A 9,059-nucleotide genomic window follows, 5' to 3' on the forward strand; every position below is an offset into this window, starting at 1 on the left:
GAGGGTGGTTTGGGCAGGGCTCCAGGGGCTTGAGCGGCCTCACACCCCATGGGGCCCAGAGAGCCCTCTCCAGCCAGAATGGGCTCCCTGCAGACCTGGAAGAGCTGTTCACGTGAGCCACAGGCCTAGAACCCGGCTTCGCCTTCCCCAACACCCCCACTCCTCACTCACCAGCACCCACTGATGCATTAATCCCCCCACCTCTCTCCAGCCCCCTGTACCACCCTCGTCCCAGCCTTTTCTCCTTGGCCTGCCCCCTACGGCTGCCCCTCCCACCCTCTCTCCCTTCTGCCGCCAAAGCGAACTCTGCAAACCCCAAGTGACACGAACCTCCCTGGCTTTTAAAACTCACCTAGGGCGTTCCCGCCATGATGCAGATTAAGAATCTAACTGCATGAGTTCCTGTCATGGCTCAGCAGTAATGAACTTGACTCACATCCATGAGAACTTGGGTTCGATTCCTGGCCTTGCTCAGTGGGTTAAGGATCCAGCATTGCCATGACCTGTGGTGTGGGTCGCCAATGCGGCTCAGATCCCACGTTGCCGCGGCTGTGGTGTAGGCCGGCTGCTGCAGCTCCTCTTTGACCCCTAGCCTGGAAACGTCCATATGCTATTGGTATGGCCCTAAAAAAAAGAAAAAAAAAGAAAAATAGGGAATCCGACTGCAGAGATACGGGTTTGCTCCCTGACCGGCGCCCTGGGTTAAATGATCCAGTGTGGCTGCAGCTGCTGTGACGGCTGTGGCTCTGAAGAACTTCCATATGCCGTGGGTGCGGCCATTAAAAAAAAAAATAAAAATAATAAATAAAAAAGAAACTCTTCTATATCTCCCCACTGTTCCCAGGGCAAAGGTCAACATCACACGAGGGGCCCCTCCGCATCCTCTGCCTCTGCACACAGTTCCCCTGGCGCCCCCTATGTTTCGGGATCTCTCACCGCCACCCCTGCCCCCATTGCTTGTTGAGCTCCTACACACCCCGCAAGACCCAGCTCGCGTGGTACCGGCTCCATGAGGCTTCCTCCACTCCTCAAGCCAAGCCAGGCCCTCCTCCCCTCCGTCCCCACAGCAGCCTGTTCTCCGTGCTCCCGCGTTGTGCCTGTCCTTCCCCTTGGCCTCCTGGAGCCAGGGCCGTGGCTGTTAAAACATAGGAGCTGACATCTCGTGGGTGCTCATTGAAGAAAGACACAGTCCACGGAGAAGGGAAGGAAGAAGAACGAGGCGGAGGCTTCGGGGAAAAGACAGAGGTTGCAGATCAGCCCCGGCATCACACGTGTTCACGGGCTGGGGTCTGCCCAGGGGTCCATGCGAGGTCCTCCAGGGAAGAGAGTTAGCCCCTGGGCTTGGTGGGGGAGGGAGGGCAGGTCCCGGCAAGGTCTGAAGCCAGCGAGGTCTCTCGTGCTGGAACCCCAGAGCCTTCCCAGAGGGACCCCGTGGCCGGGATCGATGAGCCCTTGCTGGCTCCTGCGAAGGAGAACGTGGGCTGCACGTGGTGGGAGAGCACCCGCTTCGTCTCCGTCTCCCGGGAGGTCGGCCTCCCCGGGCTCCTAAGGAAGGAAGGAAGACCGCCACCCTGTCCCACCTCAGAGGTGGGGGGAGGCTGTCCGCATGGCCAAGGCGGGGCGCTCTGTCCCATTGTTTCTGCAAAGGGAGGTCGAGAGAAAGAAGGAATCAAGAGAAGGAAGGGAGGGAGCTGGGAAGAGAGAGAAATGGGGGGGGGGGCTGCAGATAAGACTCATCGAGGGTGGTCCCCACGTGGAGCAGCAGAAACGAATCCGACGAGGAACCAAGAGGTTGCGGGGTCGATCCCTGGCCTTGCTCCGTGGGTTAAAGATCCGGTGTGGCCGTGAGCTGTGGTGTAGGTTGCAGACGCGGCTCGGATCTGGCGTTGCTGTGGCTCTGGTGTAGGCCAGCAGCTGTAGCTCCGATTAGACCCCTAGCCCAGGAACCTCCATATGCCCCAGGTGCAACTCTAAAAAAAGACAGAAAAGACAAAAAAAAAAAAAAAAAAAAAGTCACTGAGAACCTTTGCTCCATCTGCCCTGCCCAACTCCGTGCGGTCTCCACTGCTTGCGAAGGTTCGGGATGGAGGACCCCTGATTGTCACTGCCAAGTGGACATGGGGTGAAGCGAGGTGGCAAGGTCAAGACAGGGAGCTGGAGGCCAAGGAGACCACGCGAGTGGGAACCCCAGGAAATCCGCCGACCCTGGGAGCGCTTGGGCTCCCGTCGAGAGCCGGGTGTTCCGAGATCTTAACCAGGGAGGTAGAAGCAGGGAAGCCCTGGCTTGGCTGGGTTACAAACAGACAGCAAGCTTAGGCCTGCCAGGCTTGGGCTCCCATGAGCGGAGGATTTGGGGAGCTTCCGGCCGCAACCCCACCCCACTGGTCTTGCCATTACCTTCTGAGGCTGGGCTTCGAAGCAGAAGCAGCACCCTGGCGCAGCGGATGCCAGCTCAGCTGGGCTGGGAGGCGAGAGAGTGGGGGCCTCCAGCTGCTGCTGCCTACAGCCAGGAAGCCAGGAAGCCAGGCAAGCCGGGCCAGCCACTGTTATGGCATCATAAAAAGAAATTATTTTCAGAAAATATTCATAAAACCCCGTTTTATGTCAGTTCTGGGCTTGCAAATCAGTTCCCATGCTTTCTCTCTTTGTATTTTTTTTTCCTTCCTCCCTGATCAGTCACAAAAAAAGAATGATAAAATTTCCAACCTGAAGACCCAAGTTCCCAGGCAGGGATTGGAGACTCCCAGGCTTCCAGGTCGATCCCTCCCGCGTTCCCACCTGCCTCCTCTTCCCTGAGCCCCAGGGAGCACAGAGAGGGGGCCGAGCAGGCTGGTGGCAGGGAGGGCAGGGAGGGCAGAGAGGCAGGCGGCGGGAGAGAGGCGAACAAGAAGGAAAGCTACAGGGAGTTCCCGTCATGGCTCCGCGCAAACAAATCCGACTAATGGCCATTAGCATCCATGAGGATGCAGGTTTGATCCCTGGCTGCGCTCAGTGGGTTAAGGATCTGGTGGTGTCATGAGCTGTGGTATAGGTCGCAGATACAGCTCAGATATGGCATGGCTGTGGCTGTGGTGTAGGCCAGCAGCTGTAGCTCTGATATGCCATGGGTGCAGCCCTAAAACGCAAAAAAAAAAAAAAAAAAAGAGGAAAACTGCAGAAAGATGGAATGAGGTCCAGAGGAGGAGAGAGAGACAGAGACACAGAGGAAGGAGAGGCAGATGGACAGAGGGGCTGGAGAGAGGAGACAGGTGGGAGAGGGCCCAGGAGCACGGACAGGGCCGCCTGGAGCTGCGAACCTGCAGGGTCTCAGTGAGAGGAAGGAGGCCCCTGTGGGGGTTCCCTGCCCAGGCTGCCTCCTGGCACAGGGGCTCAGACAGGTGGGCCTCTAGGGACAATCCTGGGAGCAAAGAGCCTCCTCCTCCCAGGGAACCTTGGGAACACAATTGCCGCCAGGTTCCCCCACTTCAGCAGAGCAGCGCCTTCCCCCTCCGCCTCTGACACAGGCTCCCCAGGCTCAGCCCCGATCAGGTGCTGGTCACCAGGTGGCCTGGGGACAGGAGTGGCCCTGTCCCCAAGTGGTTCCCTTCTTTGTTCTCTGTTCTGGCCTCATGGTGTTTGATGGGTCTGTGATTGTCAAGTCCCCCTGGCTGCCCCGTGGCGGAGCCTTAGGGATGGGGGCCCTGGATGCGGCTGGAAGGGGTGGGGGTGGGTCGGAGGAGGCACAAGACTTGTTCTCAGGAGTTTATTTTCACACCGAGGAGTCCGTGCCTGAGACGGTCCTGACCCTAAATTCTCAGATGTGGGGCAGGAGAGACGTGCCCACCGTCACGTCTGTGCCTGGGGGGCCCTCTCCCAGGAAATCTACTTGTCTTTGAACCTGGAGGAGGCAGGGAAGGTTGCTGCAGGAGGCTGGGCTCTGCTAGGGGTTTGGGGCAGGTGAGAGGGGATGCAACCTGCGGGCCCCTGGGACTTGGCCCTGTGGACAGCAGAGAGCCATGGGCCGTGTTAGAACAAAAGGTCACAATGCAATGGAAAAGCCTGATGGGCCCAGCGGCTTCCTCCCCGCCCCCCCCGCCCCCCCCCCCGCAGCCTCAGTGCTGCCACCAGCAAAATGGCAGAAGAAAACTCCAACACCGCAGAGTTACTGTGAAGACATAGAGTCAAGTGTCTGTGCCAGAGCTTATAGAACCCAGGGCTCTGAGTCCTTTGCGGGAGCGACTGAGGATGATGAGATGACAGAGGAGGAGGGGGTTCATTGAGCCCTGCCTCCCCCACACCCGTGCCAAGTCCAGGCACCCTGACACAGAAGGCTCATGGTCCCAGAGACTTCCCTCCGTGATGGTGGGCACGGTGGGAGGGCACAGACAGCTCTCCTGGAACTGCCCTGACAGTGACGGCCCACCAAGCTCTGCTTCCCCACCTGAGCCAGACCCACGGCACAGACCCGGGAGCCTCCTAGGGGCAACCTCAGCAGAAGTGGACTCGGATGGCATTGGGTGACCCAGCCTCTCCGGCCATCCGGCAGCTGCCACAGGGGGCAGTGCTGCAGGAGCTGTGACCTTGGGCTCTGAACAGGTGACCCGGAGGGGCAAGGCTTCAGTTTGGGAGCTGACAAGGACCTGACTCCCTTTGGCTTGGGAACCGATGAAGGGCCCACCAAGGGCTCTAGTCCCGTTGGCGTGTTCAAGGCGGAGTCGGAGCTCCGAGCTCCAGACTCCCGCTGCCCTTCTGGCCTCTGCACTGTGGCTCACCTGGATGTAGGGCACTGGACCAGAGTCCAGTCCTCCTCAGCTTCCAAAACCTGCCCCCCAAAACGTGAATCTTCGGGGGGCCAGGCCCTAAGCTCAGACCCGGACATGTGCAGATTCGTTCCAAACATTTCCTTCACCCAGGGAAGAGTGATGGAGCCTCTTACACTGTGCTGTGCCTCAGGGCCCCACCCAGACAACTGGCCCCTGCTCCCCCAGAGCCCACCTCCCAGGGGGAGGAAGGCACGGAGCGTGACAAGGGACCACTACCCTGGGAGCAGGGGCTGGCCCCCGGACTAGGAGTTGATCTGGAAGCAGCTTGGCCCCCTCCCTCCATCCCTCGACCCCGCCTCTTCCCCCATTAATCCCACTCCCAGTTCACCCAGCCAGTCTCTCCAGCCACACAGCCCCTCCCTCCCCAAACCCATGCTCCAGCCACACAGAACTACTCAGGGTTCCCTGAACAGACCCGTAGTTTCCTGACTCGAGCTATCAGCCCCCCCATCCCCTCCACAGCTAATTGTCCATACTCCTTCTATTTTCGCCTAAAATTTTTCTGCATGTTCTCCAAGGCCTGGTTTAATTCTACCTCCTCCTAGAAGTCGGCCTGGTCCCCACCAGCCTCAGGCTTTACACGTTTTCTTCGTATATAAACAGCCTTAGATTATGGCTTCTTAGGTCTTATCACCCTGAAAAGAAAGAGGCAAAGCCCGTGAGGCAGACCCCTTACCCCTCCTTTCATTCTCAGGGTGAACAGCGTTTTCAAACTGAGGCAGTGTGGCTGACCTCTAGTTCCTTAACTTTCTATCTGAGACTAAACACCATCTGAGATTAACAGGGCATTTTGTTCATCACAAGCAAAACTGGAAGAAAGACAAACCTCTGGGTGCCGCATGGGTCCGAGCCCGCCCTCTTACACGCATGGATTCCAAGCGGGATCCTCCAGGTGCGTGTCCTTCCACGGGGGAGACATCACCCCCCCAGGGGGATTTGGAGACCTGCAGGGGGATTTGGGCTTTCACACCTTGGTTGGGACGGGGGTTGTGATCATGGGTCTGGGGTGTTTGGGAGCCTGTGAGGAGTCCCACAAAAGGTATTCTTTCTCATCCTGTATAATGTTTGCACATCTTGCCAGACAGTCACCGGGGGAGGAAAAAAAGACCCTTCATAATTATCTGAGCCAGAACCCCCTGCCTGTAAGTACAAAGGTTTTGTTTTTTTTTTCTGTTTTTTTTGTTTTGTTTTGTTTTTTTTGCAGTTTTTAATATACATTGCACCTTACAGGAAGGCAGTTGCCTGTACTCCATGGGAAAAAGGGTACTTTTTGTTCCAAACTTGACCAAGAGCTGTTCACCGCTTCTGAAGGCCCCCTTACAGACAACACTGCTCATGCGTTTGAGGGATCAGAACAACACGCCTGCACTCCTCTGCACGTTGGCCGTCACCTTCATGGTGACAGCGAATGTCTCCTGCCATGTCAGTAAACAGAGGATCAAACAAGCCATCAGTCACTGCGGCCCCGACTGTGCACCCTAGGGGGATGCAGGGTGGAGAAGAACAGGACACTGGCCCTTGATGGTTAAGGTGCTTAGCAAAGGAATGATTCCAAAGATCCCAGACTCTTGCATCTTTCCACCCGTGGAAAAGCGCTAGATTCATGGACTTAGACATCTGGTTTTCCCTCCTCAACAGTAATCTTTTGATGGTCCGACTACCCGGTTTTTGTTGCAGAAACTCCTATATATCCTGGCTCCTTCCCGACCGCTTGGGAACTGCCCCTCGGAGGCGTCTGAGAGGCTGTCTCTGGGCTTAAGTCCTCAGTGGTCTGCCGAATAAAACATAGTCTCCACTTCCAGTTTGTGCTTTATTTTTTCATTTGACAGCTGCACGCCCCTGACTACTGCCTCATGTCTGCTGCTGTTGTCATGCCCGACATAACACACCAAATTACACACTGTTTTATTATCAACTAGTTTCCTTTTAGTTCTCTTTTTCCTTACAGTTAGGGCATTACATGAATGTTTAAAATCATTTGGTAGGTCTGTTATACTATCCATATATTTCATTTCGGTGTAGAGAGGAGTCGAGTCATAAAATACTTGTAATAAAAGGGGACATTTGACCTGAAAGGGTTGAGACCTTCTGCTCTACTTGTGAAAAGACCCTGAGAAGACAAAAGTCCGGTGATGTTGACCGAAACCTAGGATCTGGAGCTAAAGGCCTTTTATCCTATTTTTACCCTAGCATGTTCTGCATCATTTTCCAAGAGATTAGCACCTTTAGAGGAAGAGGGACGTCCTGGGATATATTGCAAAGATCAAAAAACCTGGGCTGAAGCCTGTTCCGCTACTTCCTGGTTATCATTCCTTGGGCATGAGACTTAACCCTCAGTCTTACTTGCCTCATCTGGGAAATGGGGCTAGGAATAACTTACTTTATAGCTCGGAATGGAGATCCACTGAGGCAGCGGCGCGGGAGATTATAGTTAATTCAAGCCCCACCCTGGGTTCCGGTCCTGCCTTGCCGTGGACGTCATAAATGACACTGGGCCGATGGCATCCCCTTTCTGAGGTTAGTTTTCCCGTTTGAAGAATGCAGGAAGTCACGCAGACGAGCTCTAGAGCGCCTTCTAGCTTCGACAGCTGGAATGTCAGGATCCTTCTCCATCTTCCAACCTCTCAGCTCAGCTCCCAGGCTTATGAAATCATCTCCCTCTACAAAGCTGGTTCGCATCAGATGCTAAAGCTCACCAACTCGCTGCTCCCTTTAGCAGCTCCCAGTCCAGCACCTTCACTGGCTTTTAAAGGGATATTGGACGTCTCCAGGGCTTGGGGAGAAGATCTGGCTCCACGGTAGAAGAAAGCCAGCCACATTCGAACAGAGCTCCTCTTTCAGCAGAGGTCCAAAGGCACAGGCAGCAGGCGTGGAGAACAGCCTGGGGGGGCGGGGGGTTGAAACAGGAGGCAGGGAGGCCGCCCTGGGCAGGTGGAACGTGGGCTGGACCGGTAAGAGCAAGCCCCTCAGGAGCGTTTTTCCCCAGGAGCGGCGGATGATCCCTGGCCGCTAGGGACGTGTCAGAGAAGGAGGGCACACACAGACGTTCCAGAAGAGGCATCTGGGGCCCAGGCCGAGGATTCGAGCTAGGAGGTTGTCCTGGGGGACGTGGGCCTGAGGGAAGGAAGGGGGTCTGGAACACGGCTTGGAAGTCGCTGCTGTGGATTCTGGATCTGGTGATGGTCGCTAAACATCTTTCATTTGAGAAGATGGAAAAAAATCTTGTCTCTCTGGGATACCAGGGCTCCCAAGGAATGCAGGGGTGCAGCTGGGCCAGGGAATTCAGGAGGCACAGGGACCGAGCCAACTCTCACAGCGGGCCCAGGCCCGCCTGCCAGAGCAGCAAAGAGAAACAAACACAGGCCGACGGGTCCGGATCAGGCACGAAGCCCCCACCTAAGACCCTGGAATGGCCATGCTTGGCTCTGGCGCCCTTGCGGGCTGCCGCTGGTGGGCACTCAGGTTGGCAGCTCAGACCCAGGGCAGAAGTCCCTCCAGGGGACAGATCATCCAGCACCCATCAAGCACACCCAGTCCCAGGCTGCACAGGGACTCAGGCCAAGCCGGAGAGGCGCTGTGCCCGCTGTGGTTTATACTCCAGGAGCCGCCCCTCCTCAGAGACAGCTGCCCCGCCTGCTGCTCTGGCTTCCCTTTCAGCCTTTGAATTTCAAAGCAAACCTGAGATGGATGGGGTCATAAAATCTCCCAAGCGGGGAGCAAAGAGGCTCCTTTGGAAGAACTGTCGGGGCACCCATGCTGTGCTCCATCTCCCTGGCCCCTGCTGGCTCTTGGCCCCAGCCTGGCTCCTTCTCTTCACCCACCCAAGTCCCACCCGCTCTCAAGGCTCAGACCAGCCCCAGGGGCCCCAGGCAGCCTTCTGTGACGTCCTTTCCCAGACTTTACACCTCCCCACCCTCCTAGCCACCACCCTGCTCTGCTTTTTGGGCTCCTGGGGTGCTGCCTCCCCATGGCCCTTCCAGGTGTGTCTACCACATATGTGTTGGCAGAGCTGGCAGCTTTTTTACACATCTGATCTCTTAGACTAGATTCTGGCTTCCTATCGGAAAACACCTTCCCCTTCGTGATTAAGCCACAGTTGGACACGAGGTTGATGCTGAATCAATGCTAACTAGATGCTTTCCGTGAAAACGCAACGTTACACAGCTTGCATAGCAGTAGACAGGTAATGGATGACATCATTATTACCCTAAGCAGCTGCCCCGGGGATCTTATATGCAGCGCGGGAAGTGGCATCAC

This window comes from Sus scrofa, chromosome 6 (assembly GCF_054392235.1).
Source record: "Sus scrofa isolate SSC_HxYL_T2T_F1_AM1 chromosome 6, Sscrofa_HxYL_maternal_Yorkshire_Landrace_v2.0, whole genome shotgun sequence".
Classification (NCBI taxonomy): domain Eukaryota; kingdom Metazoa; phylum Chordata; class Mammalia; order Artiodactyla; family Suidae; genus Sus; species Sus scrofa.